A 26,084-nucleotide genomic window follows, 5' to 3' on the forward strand; every position below is an offset into this window, starting at 1 on the left:
TTCCAGTAGCTTCTGAATGAAGAAAACCCCACAGAAGCTGTACTGCCCCAGACACAGCCTGTGATGAGAGAAGAAGAGAAGCCCACATTACAAGAAGTAAGAATAGCACTTAGGAAAACTAAGACATGGAAAACAGCAGGCTCAGATGAGGTCATAGCAGATATGATAAAGAGGCTGGGTGAGATAGTGGAGAAATTACTCCTGAGGGTACTCATGGCAGTGTGGAGAGAAAAGCATATCCCAGATGACTGGAGAATAAGCATATTCATGCCAGTGTACAAGACCATTTGTGGCAGTACAGAGATATCAAACTCCTGTCACATTGGATGAAAGTTGTGGAGAGGGTGATTGATAAATGGATATGCAGATTAGTAGAAAGTAAGATGGGAGATGAGCAGTTCAGATTCAGATAAGGATGCAGCACAACTGAACTGATGTTTGCAATGACACAGATAGTTGAGAAGAAGCTAGAAATGTGGAAATAATCCAACTGGGCATTCCTAGACTTGGAGAAAGCATATGACAAGATCCCAAGAAAGCTGATTTGGGCAGTTCCAGAAACATTGGTAGACTTAGGCTATGTACAAGGACTTAATAACTCATGTACAAACACTGTTCGGTCTCACAGACGGCTTCCCAGTGGGAGGGGGTGTGCACCAGGGTTCAGTTCTGAGCCCACTGCTGTCCATACTGGTGAGAGATTATAATAGCAAACAGGTCAGAGGGGACAGATTAACAAAGTTGCCATATGCAGACAGTGTAGCATTACATGCCAACTCTGAGCAAGAACTTCATCAAAGGCTAGGAGAATGGAATGCAAAACTGAAGGCACATGGGATGAAACTAAGTACAGCTAAGACAGTGGTAAGGGCAGCAAATTGGGGAAATCAGAAGAAGTTTAGAAATGAGCTAGAAATAAAGATAGTAGAACAGGTTAATATCTTCAAGTATCCTTGGTCTTTTTTAAATTTCTCCAGGTCTTTTGGGTTTCTAATACCATGACAGGAAAGGACCCCATTCCTAAGTCAAAGTATGATTAAAGTTCATGAAATTAGTATTGTTTCAATCTTTGATGTCAGCCAGTAGTGCTCTTTGCAGCACCTGCAATGTCCCCACTAATGGCTCCTCCTGCAGTTCATATGGAGTTACATGTATTGGTAACATATCTAATTACAATTGCAATTTCTTTTTATAAGACCCATTGCTCCTACTACTATTGGAACTGTCTGAGTATCTTTCTTTCACACTGCTCTCATTTCTGCCTGCAGATCCTGATATTTTATGACTTGATGTCTCTCTGTACATGAGACACTGTAGTTACTGGGTGTGGCAATTTCAGTGATCAATGCTACTCTTACCTTCTTTTCTTGGATCACTATATCCAGTTTTCTAGCATCTATCTTTTGAACTGTTGGTAATGGATGATCCCATGTAATGTAGACTTCTTCATTTTCTATGATGCATTGTGGCTCATGTTTCCAGTGTTTTTCAGCCACTTCAATACCATAATATTTGTACAATCCCCAGTGCAACAGACTCACCACATTATTATACCTTTCAGTATATAGTCCTTCTGCCATTAGTATGTTGCAGCCAGCAACTAAGTGTGCAACTGTTTCCAATTTTGTTCTACAAAACCTACATCTGTCTGTTTCTCCCACATGTTCAATGGACTTTATAAACCAATGTGTATGCAGCCCACTATCCTGGGCTGCCAAAATTAACCTTTCATCTCTTGGTTTGAATTCGCCTCTCCTTAACCGTTCCTGTGTTTGTTCCTGATCAACATGTGGTTCTTTCCAGAAGTTTTCTATCCTTGCAGCTATATTTATGCTTTTTCCACATTTCTTGCCTTCTCATCTGATCCTTCACCTTATATTCCTTCTTTTGTATTTTGGCACATTCAGTTGCTGCCTGATTTTTATCAACTTCTGGTTTGATTTCCATTCCTGCTTGATGCTGATAAGCTTCTGCTAGATTAAGCAGAGAAGACATCTTAGATTTATTATCCTCATGTTTCAAAACTTTCACTATGTGTGGGTCTTGTGAGGTCAGCAGATATGTGTGGAGTTCCACGATTGCAGATCTATACATATAATCGATTTCAAGGAGGCCCATCCCTTCTTCAGAAATGGGAACATATAATCTTGGAATGCACTGATTTTTATAAATCATTTGGTGAGCATGAATCATCCTTTTTGTTTTCCTATCTAATTTATCCCACACATTTTGGGGCCAGTCAATCACAAAAACTGTAAGTTAGGACAGGAAGAGCAAATTGGTTTATAGCATGGATTTTGTTCCTAGATGTCATTGCTATTTTCAGGGTTAATTTAAGTCTTCTGAAGTATTCCTTACTAAGTTTGATTTGCATTTGCTTGTGTTTTACTGTTGATCCTTCAGCAATTCCCAAATATTTATACACTCCTTCTTGCTCAAGTTCTTTTATATCACATTCTTTTTCCAAACTGATGTTTTCCTGGCATTGCAGTTTTCCTACTTTAAAGATTGCTTTTGCACATTTATCAAGACCAAATGACATGCTTATGTCTTCTGAAAAGTTTTGACAGCTTGTAATTGTGCTTTCAGTTCCTCATCTGATGAGCTATACAATTTTAAATCATCGACAATGAGAAAGTGAGAAGTCCTTACACTTTGTTTTTTTCTAGGAGCCAGATTATAGCAATGGCCTGAGCTTTTGAGTAAACAGCTTAATGGATTAAGGGCAAGGCAGAATAGTAACTGTGACAGAGTCACCCTGGAATATCCCCCTTTGAATATTTATCCCTGGGATAACAATTTGTCCATTATCATGGCTTAATTGCAGAGTGGTCTGCCACTGTTTCATGGTCACTGTAATGTAGTCGATCAGTGTAGGGTGTATCTTATACATTTTTAAGCACTCTTTTATCCATGAATGAGGGATACTATCAAATGCTTTTTTGTAGTCAATCCATGCCATACTTAAATTCTTCCCCTGTTTGCAGTTTTCCACTATGACTTTATTTAACAACAAATGATCCTTTGTTCCATATGACTTCTTTTATTGCCCTTTTGTTCTACTGCCATAATTGAGTTTTCTTCTAAATGACTATAAACTCTTTCAGCATTAATTCCCATGTATAGTTTATACATTGTCGGAAGGCAAGTTATTGGTCTATAATTTTTAGGGTAGCTTGCAGGTTCAATCAAGTAGTAGGATTGTTTTTCCTATTGTTAGCCAGGTTGGTGTCTGTTCTGGCTGCACATATAAATAGTTCTTACTCATGGTTAAGTCAAAGATGTTAATACTTTTAACCAGAAAAAGTTAGGTACTGCATCTGGAGCTGGGTTTTCCACTTAGAAGCTTTTCTTAACTTTGTTTCAGTTTCTCTGGTTGTTACTTCATTCCATTTCATATCCTGTACCTTTAAACTTCTTATTCTTTCTTTTACTTCTTCTATACATTTAGCATCTTTGTTATGTTCTACAGGACCTTTATAGATACTTCTCCAAAATATATGTATTACTTCTTTTTTTGGCGGTCCTTTAATTCCTTTTACCTTATTTCACAGTTCTCTATAAAACCTTTTTGGATCATCAATAAATTGCTTATTTTGCACTTTTCCTTTATATTTGTATCTTCGTGTCTTCTACATTTTTTTGCCTGTGCTGAAAATTTTAGTTTGCAATTTGCCATAGTACATGATATATCCTGGTCAGTTCTAATATTGCACATTGCTTTTATCACATCTATCTTAGTATTTTTGTTAATCTATTCTTTCTTTCTTCTATACTCTTCTAACAGTGAAATTTCTTGTCTTAATTCTTTTATAATTTTCTCTATTCGATATTTCCATTACGGTACTCAATTTTTCCCCTTCCTTTGCCTCACTACCCTGGGTTCTTGTGGTAGAACTTTGTCAGTTATTAGTTTAGCTGCACAGTAACATATCCTGTTTACTTCTGTTATATCACAGGGGTCTCTATGGACAGTCCTAATTACTGTGTTTATTTGTTTTATCAAACCTCTGACTTTTGGGTTTTATTAACCTTCTGCAGTCTATTTCTTTCATTGATCTTGATATATCTGTCCATGTCTATTAAATCAAGTAATTCTTCTCTTCGCTCATTTTCTTCTAAACTGAGGGTGCATCCCTTGTTTTCCAGTTCATGCCTGCATTCTATAGAAGGTTCTATAGCATCCTCCTGTGACACAGTCTCATCAATTTCATCCTGTGCTGTCCGTTGCTCTATCACATGGGAACTCACTGGCCTATCACTTCTTAACACTGACGGCATCAGAATTTCCACATTTTCCTATTCCTTCCCTTGTTGTCTAGCTTCAAGTGAACGTTTATACTGGTTTCCTGGGAAAGGCTCCAAATTATCTTCATATGGCACCTGACCAATTGCTTCCTGTTCCACTGGTTTCCCATTAATTTGGATATCTATTACTTTATCCTATTGTGGTGCTTTCTGAATTAGATTTTCTACACTAAATCCTTCACTTTGCAGGTACTCCATAACCTCAGTTTCTATTTCTTTAACTTCTCCGTTACTAATCTCCTTTTCTACTTTTCATAGGCTCATAGGTTCATAGGAAGGTACTAGGCTATCTGCCCAAGGGCATTTATAAGCCTAGCCAGAGTGTGTCGGCTTTCGCTACCCCATTGATTAATTAAGTGATCCTCTGTCAGGCAGAGCCAATGAAGTTATCCCAGGGGTGTATTTTCTGTTACCCATCCACTCATCAAGGTTTCTCTTCAAGAGTGTTAGTGAGGGGCTCTGCCTGATGTAATATGGAATTTTGTTCCAAAGCATGGGGAGTCTCTGTGACAGGAATCTATCCCTCCAGCATGTTCTATTTATTGTTGTGGTGAGGTTTAGCTCACTAGAGAGCGTGGCTTGGAGTGACTTGGATTTATTTAGGTGGAGCATGTCCATCAATTCTGAGGTGGACATGGCTTTGTAAGTCAGGCAGAGATCTCCTCTGAGTAAGCAATATGCCACTGAGTACAGCCAGAGTTTTTTAAGTCGAGCTGCATAGGACATATGTTTGAGACCAGTAATCTTCTTGGTGAGGTACTTTTGTGGTCTTTCCAGCTGTTGGAAGTGTCTTGTGAGGTACATCCCAAATGGGGCATTGTACTCTATGATGGGTCTAATGAGTGATGAGTAGAGGGGCACTATAACCTCTTTATTTCTAGATGCAAACCCTTTAGTAATTAGATGGGCCACAAAGAAGGATTTCCTAACTACTCTGGCAATATGATTTCAAAGGAGAGATTACTATCTACCTGGGTCCCCAGATGTCTTATTACCTCTTCTGTATTAAGGGGGATGCCACCTATGTGGTAATTCGTGGGTGTTTTGTTTTTCCCAAATGGGATGACTATGCATTTTTTGGCATTTAGCTTGAGACCATGACTTTGACACCAGGTGTCCGTCTCAGTAAGACCCTTCTGGAGGATGTCCGTGTCAGCTGGAGAGTCAATTATGGCTCCCAGTTTGCAGTCATCAGCGAACTTGGTTAGCCATAGTCCTCTTGTGTTTGCCTGTACTTCTGAGAAGTATATGCCAAACAGCAGGGGTCCCAGGACCGAGGCTTGTGGGACACCACTTGTGACTGGTTTAGAGTCGAACCTGGAGCCTGCTATTCTTACTGTCTGAGATCTGTCTGTAAGCCAGTTGGCAATCCATCTCATGACATAGGGGTTTATGGTCAGGCTAATGAGTTTTTCTGTAATACCCGAGTGGGGAATGGTATTGAAAGCCTTGGCGAGGTCAAGGTAGGCTGTGTGAACCACCTTTCCCTCGTCTATGGCCTTGGTGACTGTCTTGAAGAAGTCAACCAGGTTTAGTAGGCATGATCTGCCCTTAACAAAGCCTAACTGGGTCAGGTCAAGTGTTTGGAGGTTCCCAATGTCTTTGTTAATGAGTTCCATGATGATGCACTCCATAGCCTTGCAGACCAGGCTAGTCAGGATTATGGGGTGATAGTTACCAGGGTCAGTTGTGGCCCCTCCTTTGTGTAGTGGAATAACCGTTGCTGTGCACCATTCTATGGGCATGTAGCCTGTGGAGAGGCTGAGGTTGAACAGTGTGTTTAGGTGGGGGGTTAGTTCGTTCTGTAGTTCATGCAAGATGCAATCTGGGACACCATCTGGTCCCATTGACGCTGTGTATTTGGCTTTTGAAAGGGCTGTTTTCACCTGTGCATCTGTGTTTTTTGGGACACTACACATTTCCGGTATTGTTGTGGGCCCTTTTGGAAGTGAGAGGGTGGGTGAAGTCTTCACTGAATCTATCTGCAATATCAGTAGGTTCAGTATATTTTGTGCTATTTTGCACTAGTTCAGTGCATATCTGCGAGTTGCCACTTAGATTCTTAACATGGCTAAAGAAGGCTTTGTGGTTATCTTTTGAATCCTTGGCTATTTTTCTTTCGAAATTAGCCTTGGATGATTTCATGAGGGACCTCAGTTTTTTACTAATACTGATCAGGGATGTCTTTCCTTTTTGGGATTTGCTTTTTTTCTGAAATAGTTTCCTCCTTCTATTGTATAGCCTGTTTATTGCAGGGGTCCACCAAACTGGTTTCCTTCTCTTAGAGGAGTGAGTCTTGGTTTTGCTAGGGATGGCATGATCCATGCATCCATGTAGGTGCTCATAGAGTGTATTTGTAAAGGTTTCTGCATCTTGGGCAGCGTTATCCTTTAGCGTGGGGGCTGTGAAACTTACCACCTGAGCTTTAGAAAAGTTTTTTACTGTGGTTTCCTTAGTTGGGGGTGGTGGTGGGGTGTGGACATCCAGAGTGATTAGTTTATGGTCTGATCTAACCAGTGACAGGTTGACCTCCGGTGTGGAACACCTGTCGCCCATGTTGGTGATGACCAGGTCCAACATGTTTTCACCTCTGGTAGAGGAGTTTAACAGCTGATCCAGGACGTTTGAGTTGATGAATTCCAGGAAGCGCTGAGCCTGGGAATTTGTACTGAAGTAGTTTTCCCAGTGAATGGTATGGTAATTGAAATCGCCCAATATCAGGGTGTTTGGTAGGACCTTCATGTTTTTCAGTGTCTCCAGAAAGGTGGAGTGGTGGTCCTAGGTCATGGAGGGTGATCTGTAGCAGGCCACAATTTGCATTGCAGATTTGCCTGATGTTAGTTGCACATGGATGATCTCAGAGGTATCATGCTGCGCCACTAACCTGGAAGTGTAGGTATCCTTGATGAATATGGATATACCCCCTTATGTTTTGGTCCATGTTCTGTGGCCAAAACGTGTAGTATGAGTTGTAGCCCAGTAGTGCTGGAGTGCTCTCTGGTGCCTTGAACCAGGTTTCAGTTACTGCACAGATGTCGACATTCTCCATACTGAGGAGTGCTTCGAGCGCATGCATTTTGAGATTTAAACTCCTGGCGTTGAGTAGCATAACCCTCAGTTTTTTGTTAATTGTGCTGTTTACGGAGGTGGGTTTGACTTTTGAGCCTTGCCTAAAAAAGGCACTATGGGGGCAGCAAGAGCCTTGGCCAGTATTCGAAAGCCTAGGGGTGACAGGTGCAAGCCGTCTCTTGCAAAGCAACGCGGCTTGTCGAGCAGACACTGGATCCCCTTTGAATGACACCAGAAGCTTAGCCAATTGTTGAAATTGATATTTTTTTCTTTATACTGAGGTATCATTCTTGGTGAGGGCAGGATGCTACTCAGGGTCATACCAGCCTGACTACATGATCAGAGAGCTCTTCCAGGTCTCTTTTCATGTAGTCCAGGGAGGTATGTCTCAGGTCATTCGCACCAACATGAACAATGACAGAGTCATATTTGTACTTGTTCTGGAGCGACCTGAGTGCTTGTGTCATGTGGTGGATTCTGGCTCCCGACAGGCAGCTAAGAGTAACCTTCTGCTTGTCCAGCCTAGTGAGTGGGACGTCAGTGTGCCTGACTATAGAGTCGCCTATTACTAGTGTGTTAGGTATGTTATTTCGGCGTAAGGGCTGTGATTGTGCGGCACACTGATTTTGTGTTTTATGTGTTGTCTGGTTTGTGATGGGAAGTGCAGGTTGTTTGGGTGTCTGCTTTGGGGGTCTCTGATGCTTTTTCAGGTTTTTATTTAGAGCCTCTGAGTATGATTTTGTGTATTTATGTGTATTTTTTGCCAGTGCTGTTTTAGTAGGTCTTTGTGCTGCTGGAGCTGTGGTGCAAGTGTTAACCTTCTCCTCTTGGACTGTCTGTTCCAGTGGTAGGAGAGGGTTGTCTGTGTACATGACACAGTTTTAACATTGCCTCAGGATACCCAGATTCACCAGCTGGACAGAAGAGTGCACCTGAAGTTGCCCTTTGGTCATGCCTGAATAGTAGGGTGAGCTGCTTAGTCGCTTGGTTGGCGAGGGGTGAATAAAGAGCCTTGCCCTGATGGGCAATTAGCTTCAGGGTTTATTAGTGCTTGCTATTAGATCTGAGCAAGTGCTGGGCTGTAAGATGCTTTTTGAGTGCTTAGGTTGAGAGTTAGACTAGTTTCAAGGGAAAAACTGAAGAGGAGACTTAGTGGAGCCGGGAATAATTTAACCGTAGCTAACCGGCACTGCTCGGTGCGCAAAAATGTGCAAACGCAGTTTTTATAGAAGGGAAATGAAAGAGAAATTAGCCCAAAATGGCCAATAAACTACTAACTTCTGGGATGGAACCACTTCTCCAGGGACAGATAGGTTGCTCAAAGCTCCCCTCTCTCACACGTGAACAGAGAAACTTCCTTCTATCCAAGTAAGGTATGGGCAACTCAGAAACTAGTATCACAGCCCTGAATTCAGCACTATCCTGAAAACTGAACTATACCAGCTTAGAAAGGTGGGAAACAAAGATTTTTTGGGGGGTTTTTTTGCTTTTTTGAAAAGATAAGGCAAAAACAGTAAAAAATACACTTAAAACTCCTATAAACTACTACAAATGATCAGAAAAGGCTATCACACTTTAGTGTGTAGCCTACAACAGTTAAACAAATTATTTAAACAAAAAACAACTTTTTAAAAGTACAGGCAGTCAAATAAGTACAATATGTGAAAAAAACAAGCTTTTAAATCACAATCAACATTGGAAAATCTACGTTTAGGTGGAAACAGTTAAGTAAAGCAAGAAAGCACAGAAAACTGATAATCATGCCACAGTCTCTCTCCTAAGCTAGAAGGCTTGTATCAGTTTAAGGCTTTCTAGTGCTACCCAGTAGGTTAGTTACAGGAAAGATGGGAAACAAGCGCAGATGTGGTCTTTTAAACCAGAAAGTTGAAAGAGATGGACAAACTGTCCAAATGGTCAATAAACTCCAATTTCTGGGCCAAGAACCTCTCCTCTCATGGTAGACAGGCTACCTAGTGCTTCCCACTCCCACTGATAAGCTAGAAGGCTTTCCTCCAACACAGAAAGGCTTGCGGGGCTCAGAAGCTTACCAACAGTCCTGGATACAGCAACTCTGTATCTGGACTAGGTTAGTTACAGGAGAGTTGGGAAACAAGCGCAAGTGCGGCTTTTAAACCAGAACGTTGAAAGAGATGGAAAAAAACTGCCCAAACGGCCAATAGCTACAATTTCTGGGCCAGGAACCACTCCTCTTGTGGTAGATAGGCTACCTAATGCTTACCACTCCCACTGATAAGCTAGAAGGCTTCCCTCCAACACAGAAAGGCTTGGGGGGCTCAGAAGCTTACAAAGAGTCCTGGAATACAGCAAATCTTTACCTGGACTAGACTAGTTACAGAAAAGGCGGGGAACAAGTACAAACTTAGGCTTATAAGCCAGCAAGTTGAAAGAGATGGAAAACTGCCCAAACGGCCAAATAAACTATCATTTCTGGGCCAAAACTCACTCTTCCCATGGAGGATAGACTACCTAGTGCTTACCACTCCCACTGATAAGCTAGAAGGCTTCCCTTAGTTTTTGTATTGTAAAGTTTTCCATATCCAGATTCCTTTGCCTGTATTTCTCTTCAAATATCTGTCTCCTTTGCATAAATATTACAACATATTAAATCTCTTTTTCTTTACCACGTCCATATTTCTTCTTCAGGTGTTTCCTGGTCTTCCTGTTTCTTCCTGCTTTGGGGACGTACTCCATCCTGCTGTGATGTAACCCATGTTAGACTTTCTACATCAACTCCTTCACTTTGCAGGTACTCCATAACTTCAACTTTTATTTTTTTAACTTCTGCTTTACTGATCTTCTTTTCTACGTTCCATCTTTGTGATATTTTTTATTGTAAAATTTTCCATATCCAGATGCCTTTGCCTGTATTTCACTTCAAATATCATTGGGGCTGCCTTCTTTCCATTGATTATAAATACTGCACCATATCAAATCTCAGTTTCTTTCCCATGTCCATATTTCTTTTTTATACTTTTCAAATATCTCTTGGTTTTGTTGTTTATATTTTTGCACTTCTTCAGATGCTTCTTTTTTCCAAACAGATCACAATTTCTTGATGTTTGTTTTTTTTTCTTTGTTTTTCACAAATCTGTTATATTAATGAACACAAATTGTCATTTGAAGCTTCTGACAGTTTTTCTTGTTGAAGTATTTTTCTTTCCTCTAATTTCTCTCTTAATGGTTTTGTATATCCTGTGTCTGGAAATTCTGGGCTTTTTGCATACTAGTAACAATATATAATTCCTTTCTTATCCTCAATATTCCACTTTATCATCTTTATTGCTCTTCTATGGCCTATCAGTTTTTGTGATTTTTGTGGACTGCTACTTCCTTCTATGACAGGGGGTCATCCTCACCCTGGGCCTGGCCTGGCCTCATTGTAGGAATGTTTCCATATTTTGAGAATTCTACACTGTCATCTTTTCAAGTACCTGGGAGGGGTGATTGATGAGAAGGGAAGTCTGAATGAAGAGGTCTAGAATGAGAGGGGCTGAAGCCAAATGACATAGAAAGTCAGGTGTAGTGTATGACAGAAGAATGCCCAAGGAGCTGAAAACTAAGGTGAAGAAAACAGTGGTGTGACCAATACTACTGTATGGTCCAGAAACCTGGGCAGTAAAGACAGAGCAGATGAGAAAGCTAGATGTGTTGGAAATAGAGTGCCTGAGAAAGGAGGTACGATGTACACTGTGGGACGTAAGAAGAAATTATAACATAAGAACAGAAGCCAAAGCAGCTCCAATTGCAGAAGAGATCAAAGAGAACAGATTACGGTGGTTCAGGCACATGAGGAGAAAAGCAGAAGGCAATCTAGTAAAGAAGATTTGGGGCAGACAGGAAGAAGTTAAGAGGAGATTATGGCATCCTACAAAGAGGTGGATGGATTGTGTAAGAGAAGAAATTTGACAGTCAGGCATGAGTATCAAAAAAGGCAAGAGTGTGGCATTGAATCAAGAGAGATGGCGACAGTTAACACGACACCCCCACCCCCTGTAGAAAATGGGAAAAGGGGGGCTAATGATGATGCTGCTGATAACAGATACAGACAGACGTTTACTCATACCGTTTATGGATTTCTGTGTTTATATGTGTATGTGTGTCTATATCCCTGTCTGCCTATATGTATGTGTGTATGTTTATGTCCACTTGTAGATAAATGCAAAAGGATAAATAATAAGGCAGCATAAAACAGTAATTTGTTCATGTGCTGTTGTTATCATGACTAGCATAGCCGTTAATAACTTCAACAGTTATAAAACAAAGAAAATATATAATATTTTAGAAATTTTATAATGTATTTATGCAGTTGTTTTATTTTAATTTTTGTCTTTATTTATTCTTTTGCATTGTTTTGAAAGGTTGAGGTTCCCAACTGCCATTTTTTCCTGATGATTAAAGTTTATTTGTTTAATTATAGGACAAACACTCCACATTTTTCCTGATGATTAAAGTTTATTTGTTTAATTACAGGACAAACACTCCACAAGATTCAATAACTCCTACACTAAGCATACACTAAGCATACATCGTTTTGAGTGAACAAACAACACAGGCATAACTGATAAATTTTTCCTCCTAATTTTAGTTTTCCTACTGATTTTCTTGCAGATTTAAATATCAACAGGGATTCATAAAGGTTATGGAAAAGTGTGGACTAGATGTACACTTACTGTAATCTTTTTGAGTGACTAGAAAGCACAAAAAATGTGGTAGGGATGTTCTTGAATACATATCATGTACACTTAATGTACACTTCATGTAGGTGTTATTGAATCTGGCCCACTATCAAAAACCAAGAAAAAACATGCTTTTATAATATTGTAAACTTTTTGTTCTTGCAATACAGATCATAATAATAGGTAAAAATGAATAGAATTCATGAACTGTTTCTAGGGCAACCAAAATAACCAAATGTCTGGGAAAAGGATGGTTCTTTGTCATCTATATTGAAGGTATCAGTTTATTAATGTATTTTCAGAGTACCTTACTTTTAATACTCCACACTTCACACAGAACTTTAGTGATTACTTTCTTTTGAATAACATGAGATTGCTTATTTTGAGATAAAAGTTACTTTTGGATTTCAATATTACAATACATATATTTTGGACAAATACATTTGCTTTGATTGTGTGTGTGTGTGTGTGTGTGTGTGTGTGTGTGTGTGTGTGTGTGTGTGTGTGTGTGTGTGTGTGTGTGTGTGTGTGTATGTTAAAAAAGAACAATAACAAGCATGCTTGGACCACCCTGTCCACAATCTGTACCATATCTAAATTCTAAAAACATATATATATATTTATGTATGTAGCACCGATCATGAGTCTGTGATAGAACAGTATATTTTCTGAATCTTGCCTTTGCTTAATAGCACAAAAGCTGTATTTCCTGTCATTGTTCCTTTCTTCATAAATATTGTAAAGATAGAATTGTTGAAAGCAAGAGAATTATGTTAGTAATAAGAACACATTATTCTGCTACTTCTGTTTCAACAGATAACACAAGTTTTAGCCACAATGAAAAAGACTGCATAAGAATTGAAAACTGATAATTATCAGAGAAAAGCACTATCTCCAAAAGGCAATGCATGTCTATAAATGCCATTTTTATTTCATTACGGGTGCTGTTGTCTGTGACTGGTACAGCTTTTTATACTCTGCCCGAAATATATTGTTCATTTCTGAAAGTATTTCTTTTTTATTCTTCATACTGTTAAATTACTTTTGGCTTACAATGTGTACATTTTTTCCTTTTTCATATGAAAGTGCTACAGAATAGTTATATTTAATATCATAACATTACTACCTCTAGCCAGAGGAAACATTAAATATATCAATTGCAATTAATGGATCTAGAACAAAGAATGAAAACAACAGAGAAGCATAATTCATTTCTGTCTGCAAATATCAGGCTTTGAAACATATTCAACAGATATGTAGCCCAATGCCATATTCATTATTAAGGAGTTAACAATAAAAGGTTGATTATGTGAGTTTTATAGTCCAGCGGATTTAATTTCTGTTTGTTCATATATAACAAATCACTCAGTAGGGAACAAGGCACCACATATGGATAACAGGTAGTTTCACAAGTGCATAATTGCGTCATATCAGCTAAAATATTTTATATGTTCATATTAAATCTAGTATTATAGATATACAAGCAATTATCTAATAGTCTCCTATTAATGTTATATTGAAACCTGAATAGGATGATGTAGTCTGACCAGTGCAGCTCCAGATGCAAAGTGTGACCAAAATCTACGTAATCGTATATATTTCCTATCATAATAGTGCCACTTATTTATTTCTTCATTTATTTATTTCTTTGCTTGTTTTATTTACCCTTAATTGACTGATTTAGTCCCACTAGGTTTGTGGCCTCTTTTCAGGGGAGTATTAATACTACTGGGGGAAATGTGGCCAGGGCATCGAGGAACTTCCTCTACTCTGTTTCATAGGTGCAGTGGGAACATTTCCATCCACTTGAGCTACTGCCAACTCAAGCAGATGGGCCATGGTTTAACATTTCATCTGAAGGACAAATTTTACTAAGCAGTCTCACAATATCATTATAGCAGCTGAATAGATTAAGATCCTTAGCGATAAACTTCACAGAAAAAAAGTGTAACTCAGAAAAAAATAAAGATGAACAAACTGCATGTTTAGAATTAATGTGTAATTATAATTTTGTGAATTCTTAGGTGATGCTGCCAATACATAAAAAGAATACTGAAATCACAAGTGTCAGGGCTGATTCAGGACAGACTTCTGTTAAATATTGAAAAAAATCTAATTTTAAATGTAGAAGAGTTGTCCAAAACAGCTTGACGTTTTTTAGGTAAGTCTAAAACTGTAGTGCTGGTAGCAATAATGCATAGAAAGCAGTATGAGAAACATGTACTTTTAACTCAGACCTGCTTCATTTCTTAGCTTTTCATAGGGGCAAGGTGTCTGTTCATGCTAGTCTTTCTTTTTGGCCCATGGAGGTTAATGAGTTGTCTCTTAATTTGTCTGTTAAGTTGCCCTTCTTTTTTCCTTCTCCACAGTCTGCTAGTGAGAAGGTTCTTCACACTTTGGATTTGCATAGATAGTTCAGATATTATTTGGATAAGACTAAGGCTATTCCTTAGTTCCTAGGAATATTTGTTCCTCCTGTGGCTTTTCATTTCTGAGGTATGTATGTCCGTACATCACCTTTATGCCCTTCGCCTTGTAGCATGCATGTGACTTATGGCATCTATGTATTCCTGGGGCTTTGGTGTGCTGGCCGGATATTTGGCTGCCCTTGGCAGAGAATCCTTGTATAAGGAATACTGCAGCACTGAAGAGAAGGGGCATCTTCCTTGATTCCTAAAATGGTTAGTAAAATGGCATCTAGTACTGAAACTTTTTATTTTGAGAAAAATTTCTACCTCACATGTCTGTTCTGGTTTACCTTTGAATGGCCCTTTGTGGAACCAGAATGATGAAAATCGTCATTCCGATTTGCACCGAAGTTCGAAAATCAGCAAATCGAAAACCAGATTCGCTGATTTTCAAACTTTAATATAAAGACAAGGTGTAATGCAGGGGGAAGGGGCACACCCCCCACAACCCCCCTACTTTATTGTTCTAACCCTGAGGTCGCACTACAGTGGGGAAAGGGTCCACTTCCCGATCCCCACTATAGTGCACCTCGCACCAAAAATGCCAAATCTGCAATGAGCGAACATTACTGTGCATGCGCTCATTGCACATTCAATGCATTCTGTTTTCGGCTTTCTGAAAACTTGAAAAAGTCCTTTCGGACTTTTGTATTTCATTCATGTGCATTGCGCTCATGTAAAGGTAAACCGTCTGTTCCAGGGCATCTGTCAGGGATCAAAAAAGTGGTGCTCTTCCAGGCCTCAACACTGACAATTATCTAGAGCCAAGTTTCACACCCTCAAGTGGGTATATCACCTGAGTATTTCCTTTTTCTTTTTCATATGGAAATCTCAGAGTTAGTACATTAACTTGAATGGGTGTAGGGGTTCTCACCTGCAAAAAGTAACTTCACAGGAGAGCAGTGACAGTTGATAATTGTTGTGGTTCAGTCATTTTTTTTTTGTTTGTAATTCAATTACTCACAATTATAGGTTTGTTGGTGTAATTGTTAAGGTGCTTACCTTAGAAACACAAGGTGCAGGGTTTGATTCTCACATGGGGTAACTGGCTAGGATTAAAATGGCCTGTGGGGCAGTTAGCCTAGTACTAATCTGTAAACCTATGAACCTGTGATAATATTCATCAATTCATTAAACAAGTATTTGCCGCAGGTGAAAGAGTTGAAAATCTTACTATAGATATTAGATGGACTGTTCTAAAACTTCTTCAAGGGAAGATCTTATTAGTAAGGCTTCTCATAAAAAAAAGAAGTTAGTCACTGAAGTAGAAAAATGATTATAAGCCAAGTTATGGTACATTTACGAGGCTAGTGGTTCTTGTTGGCTACTTTAAGCCTAGCCTATTTCAGTCAAAGATGATAATCAAATTCTGTACCTTATGTTTGTCAGGTAAACACCTTAACTATTATGCCAACCCCAAACAGACTAAATGCTACCTGGAATACATGCAATGATCAACAGCTTAAGTTAACAAAATTATTTTATTCTTTGCACGCTTCTAAGCTTACAGCAAATGAGTCAGGAATGATGACCATTTGCACGTAAAGGGTAGAAAGTGCCATCTACCATGCTCTCAAATATAATTAAAATAACAAAGTGATATAATTAAGCCTTAATCACTTGCTGGGTAGAAGGCACCCCAGCCGAGAACTGAACTGGAAAACTTCTTGCTGTGAGGTGACAATGTTAACTGCTGCACCACTGTACCACCCAGTATATACACAGGCTAATACCTATGTGCTCCATATAACTTTCAATGTCTTATCTCCAGAATCAGGTATAGAACTAAAAATAAGAAAGTACAAAGGTCACAAATGAAAGACAGTTTCTAAATGTCATTTTAATGTTGCTGATTTTAAAAGTTGCTAGTTTAACAGGCAAAAACAGCAAAAGACAAGTCAGTTACTAGCTCATTGTTAATAAAGCAGCAAAAGACAGGTCAGTTCCCAGCTTACCATTAGCAAAGCAGGAAAAGACAAATCAGTTCCTCTCTTCACACACAAAGTAACTCTCCCATAGTACACTCTTAGCAAAGCAAGACATTACTAGTGCTGCAGACACACAAAATAAATAAATTAATAAATACTGATGAGATGCTGCACAAATGTTGTATTTAATGCATGCACCTGCCCATTCTGCCACATGATTAAATTTTACACCGATACCTGGACCCCCTTTTAAATGACTTACACCAAAACCACAAGACAGTTGATGACCATTATTAATACAACCAAATCATTAACAAATAACTGGAAACCACATTCTTTCAAGCAACCTCAGGGCAGTGTACCCACACACCCTGTCTGAGTTATTCATCAGGGCAGCTAACCCACTCACCTTGTCTGAGTCATACATCAGGGCAGCGTACCTACTCACCCATTCTAAATCATCCCTCAGGGCAGTGTACCTACTCACCCTGACCAAACCTTAAATGAGCAGCGTACTTGCTCACCCTTTCAAAATAAGCAGCGTCCAAATAAGCTCACTTATTATCAAGCAGCATCCAGCAACTCACTTGATCCCCAAACTCCATGCCATCAACACCCTTACCTAGAGGGGGAACTGAAGAGGACAATCCTGTCTCTCTTCTCTGCCCCTGAACTATCAGTAAGTAAAGTAACACAAAAAGAAAAAACGGGAGGGAGGAAGGGTCACCAACCCATGCCTAAATGTGACACCACTTCCCCTGTTTCCAAAATGTAAAAGCTAAGTCCTCCCCAAACTTACCTCACTTTATTTAACTCCCTAAGCCATTTAACTCCTTAATGTCCAGAGCCCAGCTACCTGACTTAACCATACACAAAGACCCCCTCAGCAACATCCTTGTCAATGGCCATCGCATATCACTGTGCTCTCCAGCCACTCTTCCCCATCCCCTCAACATACGTCCAACTGTCCAAGACTTTGTAAAGTTGTGTAACCTAGATACATGTGCGAATATGCTAATTGCCACTAAATCCACCCTAACCATTCGTAATGCTTTGCCTAAACCCCAAGCTCATGCGAAGTAACAAAGCAGTAACTCCTCTGACCAAACCCCTTTATCTTCTGGCAATTGTAAGGCAAACTGATCAAATTCAGAAAGAGCCCTACCATAAGCCTTCCTTGTAGACACTGCCCAAGAATGACACACTAGCCTCCTGGATACCTCGACACAAGATGCCACATCTCCTCTGGCAAGAGTACCGGCACTTCCTCAGCCCCTGGCACCAGCAGCCGAAACATGGAAAACTGAAATTGGGGCATGCTATCAGCAATGGCATTACTGTCCCAAGGCACATGCATTCCTGTAAGTGAAAAATGAATTATCAAACTCTGTAAAACCAACTTACGCAAAATCAACAACAGCAACTCAGACCTGACCATGTTCATCTGCAACTCCTGCACCACTGCAATATTATCCGAATGAAAAATTAGCCACTCTCCTTCCAAACTACCAAAGCTGCCTGAGTTGGCATCAACTCTAAAAATGTGGCCTCCCTTGTTCATTATTCCTTCCAATGCAGAGGCCATTTAGCTGAAAACTACTGTCCACAAAAATAAGGCCCCATGCCAATGCTCCCTACTGTATCTGTGAATAACTGAAGTTCCTCTTGCCCGACCCTGTCTGCCTGCCAAAAAGAAATCCCATTGAACTGATCCAAATAACACAACCAAAGCAACAAATCTTTACAAACCAACTTATTCACCCTAACCCAGTGGTGTTTACTCTTCCCCCTTTTAACAAAAAAGGCCACTGATCTACAGAAAGGACACCCTGGATGCACCACCTGACATGCAAAATTCAAAAGCCCTAACAGCTCTATAACTGTCCAGATCCATACCTTATCATTAGCCACAACTGACCTAATTGTAGTCTTCAATCTGTCTATCTTATCCATAGGCAGGCAAAACAATACCTGTTCTGCATCCACCAATAAACCAAAAAATCTAAAACTCTTGTTGGGCCTTCCAACTTATGCTGAGCCAATGGGACCATTAAGTCATCACACATTCCCAAAAATTCTCACAACACTTCCTGTGCACCTTCTCATCCCTCCCCAACTAGCAAGAAATCGTCCAAGTAATGTACCACCTTCTGTGTACCAACCCTCTGCTGCCATATCCAATGAAGTACAGTACTGAATTCCTTAAATGTTGTATATGCAACTGAACAACCCATCAGCATGGCCTTTTCAAAATAAAATTTATTACCTACTACCATGCCCAGTAGTGGCCAGTCTTTCTGCCTAATTGGCAGCAAATGAAAGGCAGACTCAGCATCCACCCACCTTCACTAACCACAGATCCTTAAAACCCCTAATGACCCCGACAGCATCGTCCAAGGATGCATAACTAACCCTAGCATCTTCACCTGCAATTAAATCATTAACTGAGCTCCCCTCGGGATACCTGAAAAGTGTAAAAAGGCGGACTATCAAATGGGCACAATAACCGTCCCACCTGACACTACTTCCCAACCAAACCCCACAAGATATCCTTCTTGCCATGCACTGATCGCAGATTCTTGCAAACCACCCCATCTCCAACAACCCTAGATTTAATAGATAATCCCTAATAAAACCCATCTAATATCTCCTTCTTAAGCACAAGATTGGGAATGCCTTGTTCATGCATCCTAAAACCTCAATCTTAATGGGAAAATGTGACTCTTCCCCTACCCCTAACACTCCTGAAGAGCCCACCACCCTGTAATCCACGAAAATTACCTCTACCCCTAAGGGTCTGAATCCCCTGAGCAGAAGGAAAGCTTCCCTCCCCTGATGTGAAGTTCAAAGTCATAGAATTAACCTCACGGTGCCCACATTGAACGGTTGGATGATTCCCCCCACACTTTGAACAAATGTGCAAGAACTTGCACCCTACTCATGAACAACTTCCATCATTAAAGGCCCAACACACACCAACCCCTTTTCCCCCTCTATTTATCTCACCATAACTGTCCATCATGGTTGCCAACCAGATGTCAGGATGCCGCACCTCTCAGCAAAGAAAAGAATCCACTGCTTTCTGCTTCCAGAACCTATGGTTATACCATAACCAAATGTTCCCTGGCCCTAAATGCTGCACATCCCGAATCATGAGAAAATAACCCAAAACGGGCAAAGCCAAAGTCCTGTCCTTTTCCAGCAGCACCGCCATGCGATAAACAAAGCTGACTATCCAGGTATCCCATGTCCTACGGCAAATTCTACCTGCCCTCTTCGTCCCCAGTGCAGCCAAGGCAGCCAGCAAATCATTACTGTTAGCTGACTCAGCCTCAACCAGCTGCTGTATCCCCTCTGCATCAATTAATTCAAAGACATCCACATATTCCCCTTTCCAAATCTTCTCCTTAACTGAAGAAGGAATGTGCAGTGTCAAGAAGACTGCACCCAATCCTTGACACTAAGACTGCATAGATAACTAGTCACCTGGGTGAACGCCAAAATCAGAAGCTAGTTCAGAACCCAATCCCATGCTACGCACTGACCCTGCCCTGTCCTCCCTAATTGCTTTGCCCCCACTTGACCCAAAACTCCCTGCAATCTCCACAGTAGCACCCCCCACGGTATTCCATTCTCTACCAGATTCTATCACAATGGACTCCCTGTTCTCCGCAACTACTCCAACATTCCCACCGTCTACCCTGTCTATCAAAACAGTCGATGTAAGATCATTATCTGATCCTCCATCTTGAGTCCCACCTGGAACTGATGGGCTAGCTGGAGCCACCTCCTTCAATGCTCGCTGCCTCTTGCCACGAGTTGTCGCTGTAACCCTTGGAGTGGAGCACTTCCTCTTTTGGCTGGATTCCTTTACCTGCTCTGTCACCTCCGCATGAGCAGTAGGCACACCCTGAAATAGGTCTTCCACCTGTGCCACTACTGCCTCCCAATGCTGCTGAAGTCTCTACATGTTAAACATCTGGAGAGAAAGAAAGGAGAAGAAAAAAAAAATTATCCTGCGATTACAGCCATGTTCCTACCAACTTCGACTCCCTCCCTATTAACACCGCTCAAGCCCCAGTACTCACCTATCCACCTCTCAGCAAGTGTCTGGAAAAAAAAACACAAAATGACTCAACTCCAATGCAACTTGCCCTAGCATGAATGCACTGAAATGTTCGTCTTCATTTCCCACCTACCATCTGGCATGATCTGCCTTTAACCACAGCATCCCCTGTAACTGACCACCGCATGAAACAAATGGTGCATACTGCAAAAGATTCACCCCTGCCAAATCTTGAACGCAGTACCCTGTCAACTACTGCATTGTACATTAGCCCACTATGCCACTCAGCTCTAGAAAAGCTGAACAGTTGAGCGGGATGAGTACAATGAGCAAGTGCACCATAGCCCTGATACGTGCCCCACGGCACCCCCCACCCCATCCCAGTTATTTACTTTAAAACGAAGGCTGAGAGAATCAAACCCTGTACCCCAGGAGGTAAGGTTCACTGTGTTAACCTCTGCACCAACTGTCACAACTCAAGGAGTACTGCTGCCCTAGTTTAAGGTTTTGTACCAATCCACTATTTGGGAAGCTTGTATACTGTGGGGGGCTGGGAATCGTATTTGTTCCCTCCAACTCTGCAAATCACCAGTGCAACCTGGTGCTCCTATCCTTAATCGGGTCTACCTGCCCTTCTAACCAATTCAATGGATTAAGATCTGGAATCTTTATCACGCATCCTGTTGTTAAGGGTAGAGGGTGTAGGATTTGATTCCTTATACCTCCATTTGCCATTGCTCATTACGTGCCAGAAGGTTTTGCTGCAGAAATGCACATAGGCTTCACTACTGAGTACCACCTGTAACTGTCACATGTTAAGATGCTACTTCTAGGCAATTTTCCACTTATTTTAATTTTACTTACTTTTCTTCTCTCTCTCTCTCTCTCTTTTTGGCTAACCTCTGTATCAGTCTGAGAAGTGTGCAATTTTCTGAGACATGGGCAGTGCTCACACACCCTCCAAAGCTAAGAATAGAACATCCATGGGACCAGATGACATCCCATGCTGTGTATTACATGAACTACAAAATGAACTGGCACCTCACCTAAGTGTTATTTTTAATCATAGCCTCACCTCAGGCTTCATGCCCACTGCATGGTGCACAGCTGCAGTTATTCCACTCCACAAGGGGGGATCCACCTTGGATCCCGGGAACTACCACACCATCAGTCTGATGAGCCTGATCTGCAAGGCCATGGAACGTATTGTCATGGAACTTATAAATAAAGACATTGGCAACTTTCAAACACTGGATCCCACCAGTTTAAGTTTGTGAAGGGCCAATCTTTTCTCCTGAACCTGATTGACTTCTTTGAATCAGTCTCCAGAGCCATGGATGAGGGTAAGGTGGTCCACACAGCCTACCTGGACCTCGCCAAGGCCTTTGACACCATCCCCCACTCTGGAATCATAGATAGACTTACTCAGCTGGGCATTAATCCCTATGTCACTCGATGGGTTGCCAACTGGCTTACTGACAGAACCCATACTGTGAAAGTAGACAACTCCAAATCCAGCTCCAGACAAGTAACAAGTGGAGTACCTCAGGGTTCAGTCCTGGGACCGCTCTTGTTTGGCATCTACTTCTCTGAAGTACAGGCCAACACTAAGGGACTCTGGCTAACAAAGTTCACAAATGACTGCAAACTGGGAGCCATTATTGAATCCCCAGATGATGTGGATACTCTACAAAAGGGCCTTACAGAAACAGATGCTTGGTGCCAGAGCCATGGGCTCAAGCTCAATGCCTAGAAATGTATAGTTATCCCCTTTGGGAAAAACATGTACTCGTGAATTACCACATAGGTGGCAGTACACCAAACACCAAAAGTGTAATAAGAGACTTAGGGACACAGGTGGAATGTGGTCTCACCTTCGATAACCACATTGCCACAACAGTCAGGAAATCCTTCAATGTGGCACACCTCATGACTAAAGGCTTTTCATCCAGAGAAATGGAGGTCATTGTCCCACTGTACTCATCCCTCATTAGACCCATTATAGAATACAATGCCCCATTTGGTATGTATCTCTCAAGACATCTGCAACAACTGGAAAGGCTGCAGAAATACCTCACTAAAAGAATCACAGGCCTAAAGCAGATGCCGTACTCTGACCACCTTAATAAACTCCAGCTATACTCTGTCGCATATCGTCTACTCAGAGGTGATCTCTGCTTAACATACAAGGCCACATCAAATCCAGAGCTGTTGGACATGCTACACTTAAAGAAATCCCAATCCCTCAGAGCCACATGCACCAGAGACCTAAACCTTGTCATCACAATAAACAAAACATGCTGGAGGGATAGGTTCCTGACCCAGAGACTCCCCAGACTCTGGAATAGACTGCCCACACATGTCATGTAGTGTGCCTCTTTGGCTCTCTTCAAAAGGAACCTTGACGATTGGATTGGAGAAAGGAAATTCACCCCAGGGATCATGTCAGTCGCCCTGCTAGACAGGGGTCCAGGGAAGTAAATAGTGTGGGAAGAAATAGCCAGGGAATTGTTATGGCTAGGTTGTATAGGCCTTAGGGCCGATAGCCTAGTACCAACCTATGAACCAACCTATGAATCTATGATTGGCTACTGCTCTAAATTCTGATTGTAGATGTTCACCTTATGAACTTTGTTTTATTACCAATCTTTCAAAAGTCAGTGTGTCTGCACCTCCTATGCACCCTGTTGGAAGCAGATTCATACATGCTCAAATTTACATTTTAAACAGTATCACACACAAATTCTTATGAATCCAGACTTCCACCTGCTGACTTGATTATGTGAATGTGTGGCACACTGTGTTATTGTCTGCATCACATTTTATAGGATTTGTTGTAAGGAAGAGGTGCATTGAGTTAACAATGGACACTGGTATCTAAATTAAAATTTTCAGTACCTAGTTATGACATTACATGCTGTGTTCTATATTGCAAGTATGCTGCCTAACTGTATAACTGAAATCTAAAACTGCATCTCTCCAGTCCTCTACCCCCCCCCCCCCCATCAAGCAAAGGAGAGGAGTATTACTGGAATTTAACTCATCCTGAAGTCTTGGTGAGTATTTTCATTAGGTGGACCCTATTTTTACAAAATCTCAATAAGGTGACGCTCATCTATAGACTATATTTTATATAACATATATGCTAGACAGAAGTAGGGTAAAAAATAAAAAGACAGCTCAAGTCACAGGATAAAAAAGTACCCAAAGTAGGAGCACTAGTACCAGGATTGGAAAAAATGACACAGAAACATTCCTATAATGGGATTAGGCAAGGCTCAGGGGGAGGATGGCCCGCCTTTGTTGAAGGATGTAGTGGTCCACACAATCCACAAAAAAACCTGTCAAGCCAAAAAAGAGCCATAAAGATGATAGAATGGACTAATAAGGATTAAAAAGAAATGATGTATTGTTACTATTATGCAAGAAGCAAATAATTTCTGGACAGAAGATATACAGAAAGATTAAGAGAGAAATTAAAGGAAAGAAAAATACTTGCACAAGAAAAATGGTCAAAAGTTACACATGCAAATTTGTATTTATTAATACAACAGGCTGTTTGTAAAAAAACAGTGACTAAGGAAATGTGTGCAAATATAAATAACAAAATTTAGAGATTTTTGAAAGGTTTAAATAAGAAATGTGGACATGGGAAAGAAAGATAGATCTGGTATAGTGCAATATTTATGCAAAGGAGAAAGCAAAATTAATCAGTACAAAAAAGCAGCGCCAGATATATTCAAAGAGGAAACATAGGCAAATGCATCTAGATGTAGAAAATTTTACAATATAAAAATAAGGTCACAAAGCAGGGTTGCAGAAGAGAAGATTAGTAAAGCAGAAGTTAAAAAAATAGAAGCTACTTACAAAGTAAAGGATTTAGTGTAGAAAGTATAACACAGGTTATGTCACACCATGACTGAACAATGAGTCCCCCAAGTAAGGGGAAACAGGAAGAGCGGCAGTCATCTAAAGAAGAAATATGGACATGGAAAAGAAAAAGAGATTTAATATGGTGCAATATTTATGTAAAGGAGAAAACAAAACTAATCAGTACAAAAAAGCATCACCAAAGATATTTGAAAAGAAATACAGGCAAAGACATCCAGATATGGAAAATTTTATAATATAAAAATACGAAAACAAAGGAGGAAAGTAGAAAGAGGATTAGTAATGGAGAAGTTAAAGAAATATAAACTGAAGTTATGGATTACCTACGAAGTGAAGGACTTAGTGTAGAAAATCAAACTCTGATAACATCACAGCATGATAGAACAATGAGTCCTCAATTTAAGCAGAAACCAGAGGAGCGGGAAGCATCTGATAAGTAGTGGCATGAAGATACTTTATAGCCATCAGTAGCAAACCAAATCAAACACTTGAGTTGGAGTTACACATCAAGGGAAGGAAAGGAAACTGTGGCAACTCTAACACAGTCAGGTTGTGGAGGGATATCAAATGAGTTCCCATAAGAAAGAACAATGGATGACACAAGATGAAACTGAAATGAATACTGCACAGGAAGATGTTCTGGAACTTTCTGTAGAATGCCCACAGGAAAAAGAGAACAAAAAAGGTGCCCTTAGTTTAGAAGAAAAAGATCTAAGGGAAGAGTTGCTTGATTTAATTGAGATGGATAGACATATTAAGATCAATGAAAGAAATAGATTACAGAAAGTTAATAAGACCCAACATGTTAGAAGTCTAATAAAACAAATGAACACAGTAATCAAGACTGTTCATAGAAATTCATGCAGCATAACAGAATTAAATAGAATAAATTACTGTGTGGCTAAATTAATAACAGATAAAGTCTTACCACAAAAGCACAAGGCAGTAAGAAAAGGAAGTGGGGAAATCAAATGTCATCATGGAAGTAATGAACAGAGAAACTAAAGCAATTAAGACAAGAAGTATCATTGTTAGGAGAACAGAGAAGAGGGAACAGATTAACAAAAATATTCAGAAAGATAGATGCGATAAAAGCAATGTGCAGTAAAAGGAACAGACCTGGATCTATCATACATGATTGCAAATACTAAACTAAAGGTAACAGCACAGAAAGAAAAACGTAGAAGACATACAGGTAAATATAAAGGGAAGGTACAAACTAAGGAAATTATTGATGACCCAAAAAAGTTTTATAGAATTGGGAAACAAGGCAAAAGGAATTGAAACAACACTAAAAAAAGAAGAAACAGATACATTTTGGAGACATTTCTATGAAGTTCCTGTGGAACATAACAATGATGCTGAATGGATAGAGGAAGCAAAAGAAAGGCTATGAAGTTCAAATGTGCAGAATATGAAATGGGATGAAGTAACGGTCAGTGAAATTGAAACAAAATAAAGAAAATCTCTTAATTGGAAAACCCCAGGCCCAGATGCAGGGCCTAACATCTGGGTAAAAGAATTAATATCTTTACATGAAGATTTAGCCATGACTAAGCACTATTTATATGCACACACTGAACAGATGCCAACCTGGTTAACAACAGGAAAAATGATGCTCCTCCTTAAGAGTTAACCTGCAAGATAGCCTAAAAAC

Source organism: Protopterus annectens, chromosome 8.part0 (assembly GCF_019279795.1).
Source record: "Protopterus annectens isolate FY-2018-M chromosome 8.part0, PAN1.0, whole genome shotgun sequence".
NCBI lineage: Eukaryota > Metazoa > Chordata > Ceratodontiformes > Protopteridae > Protopterus > Protopterus annectens.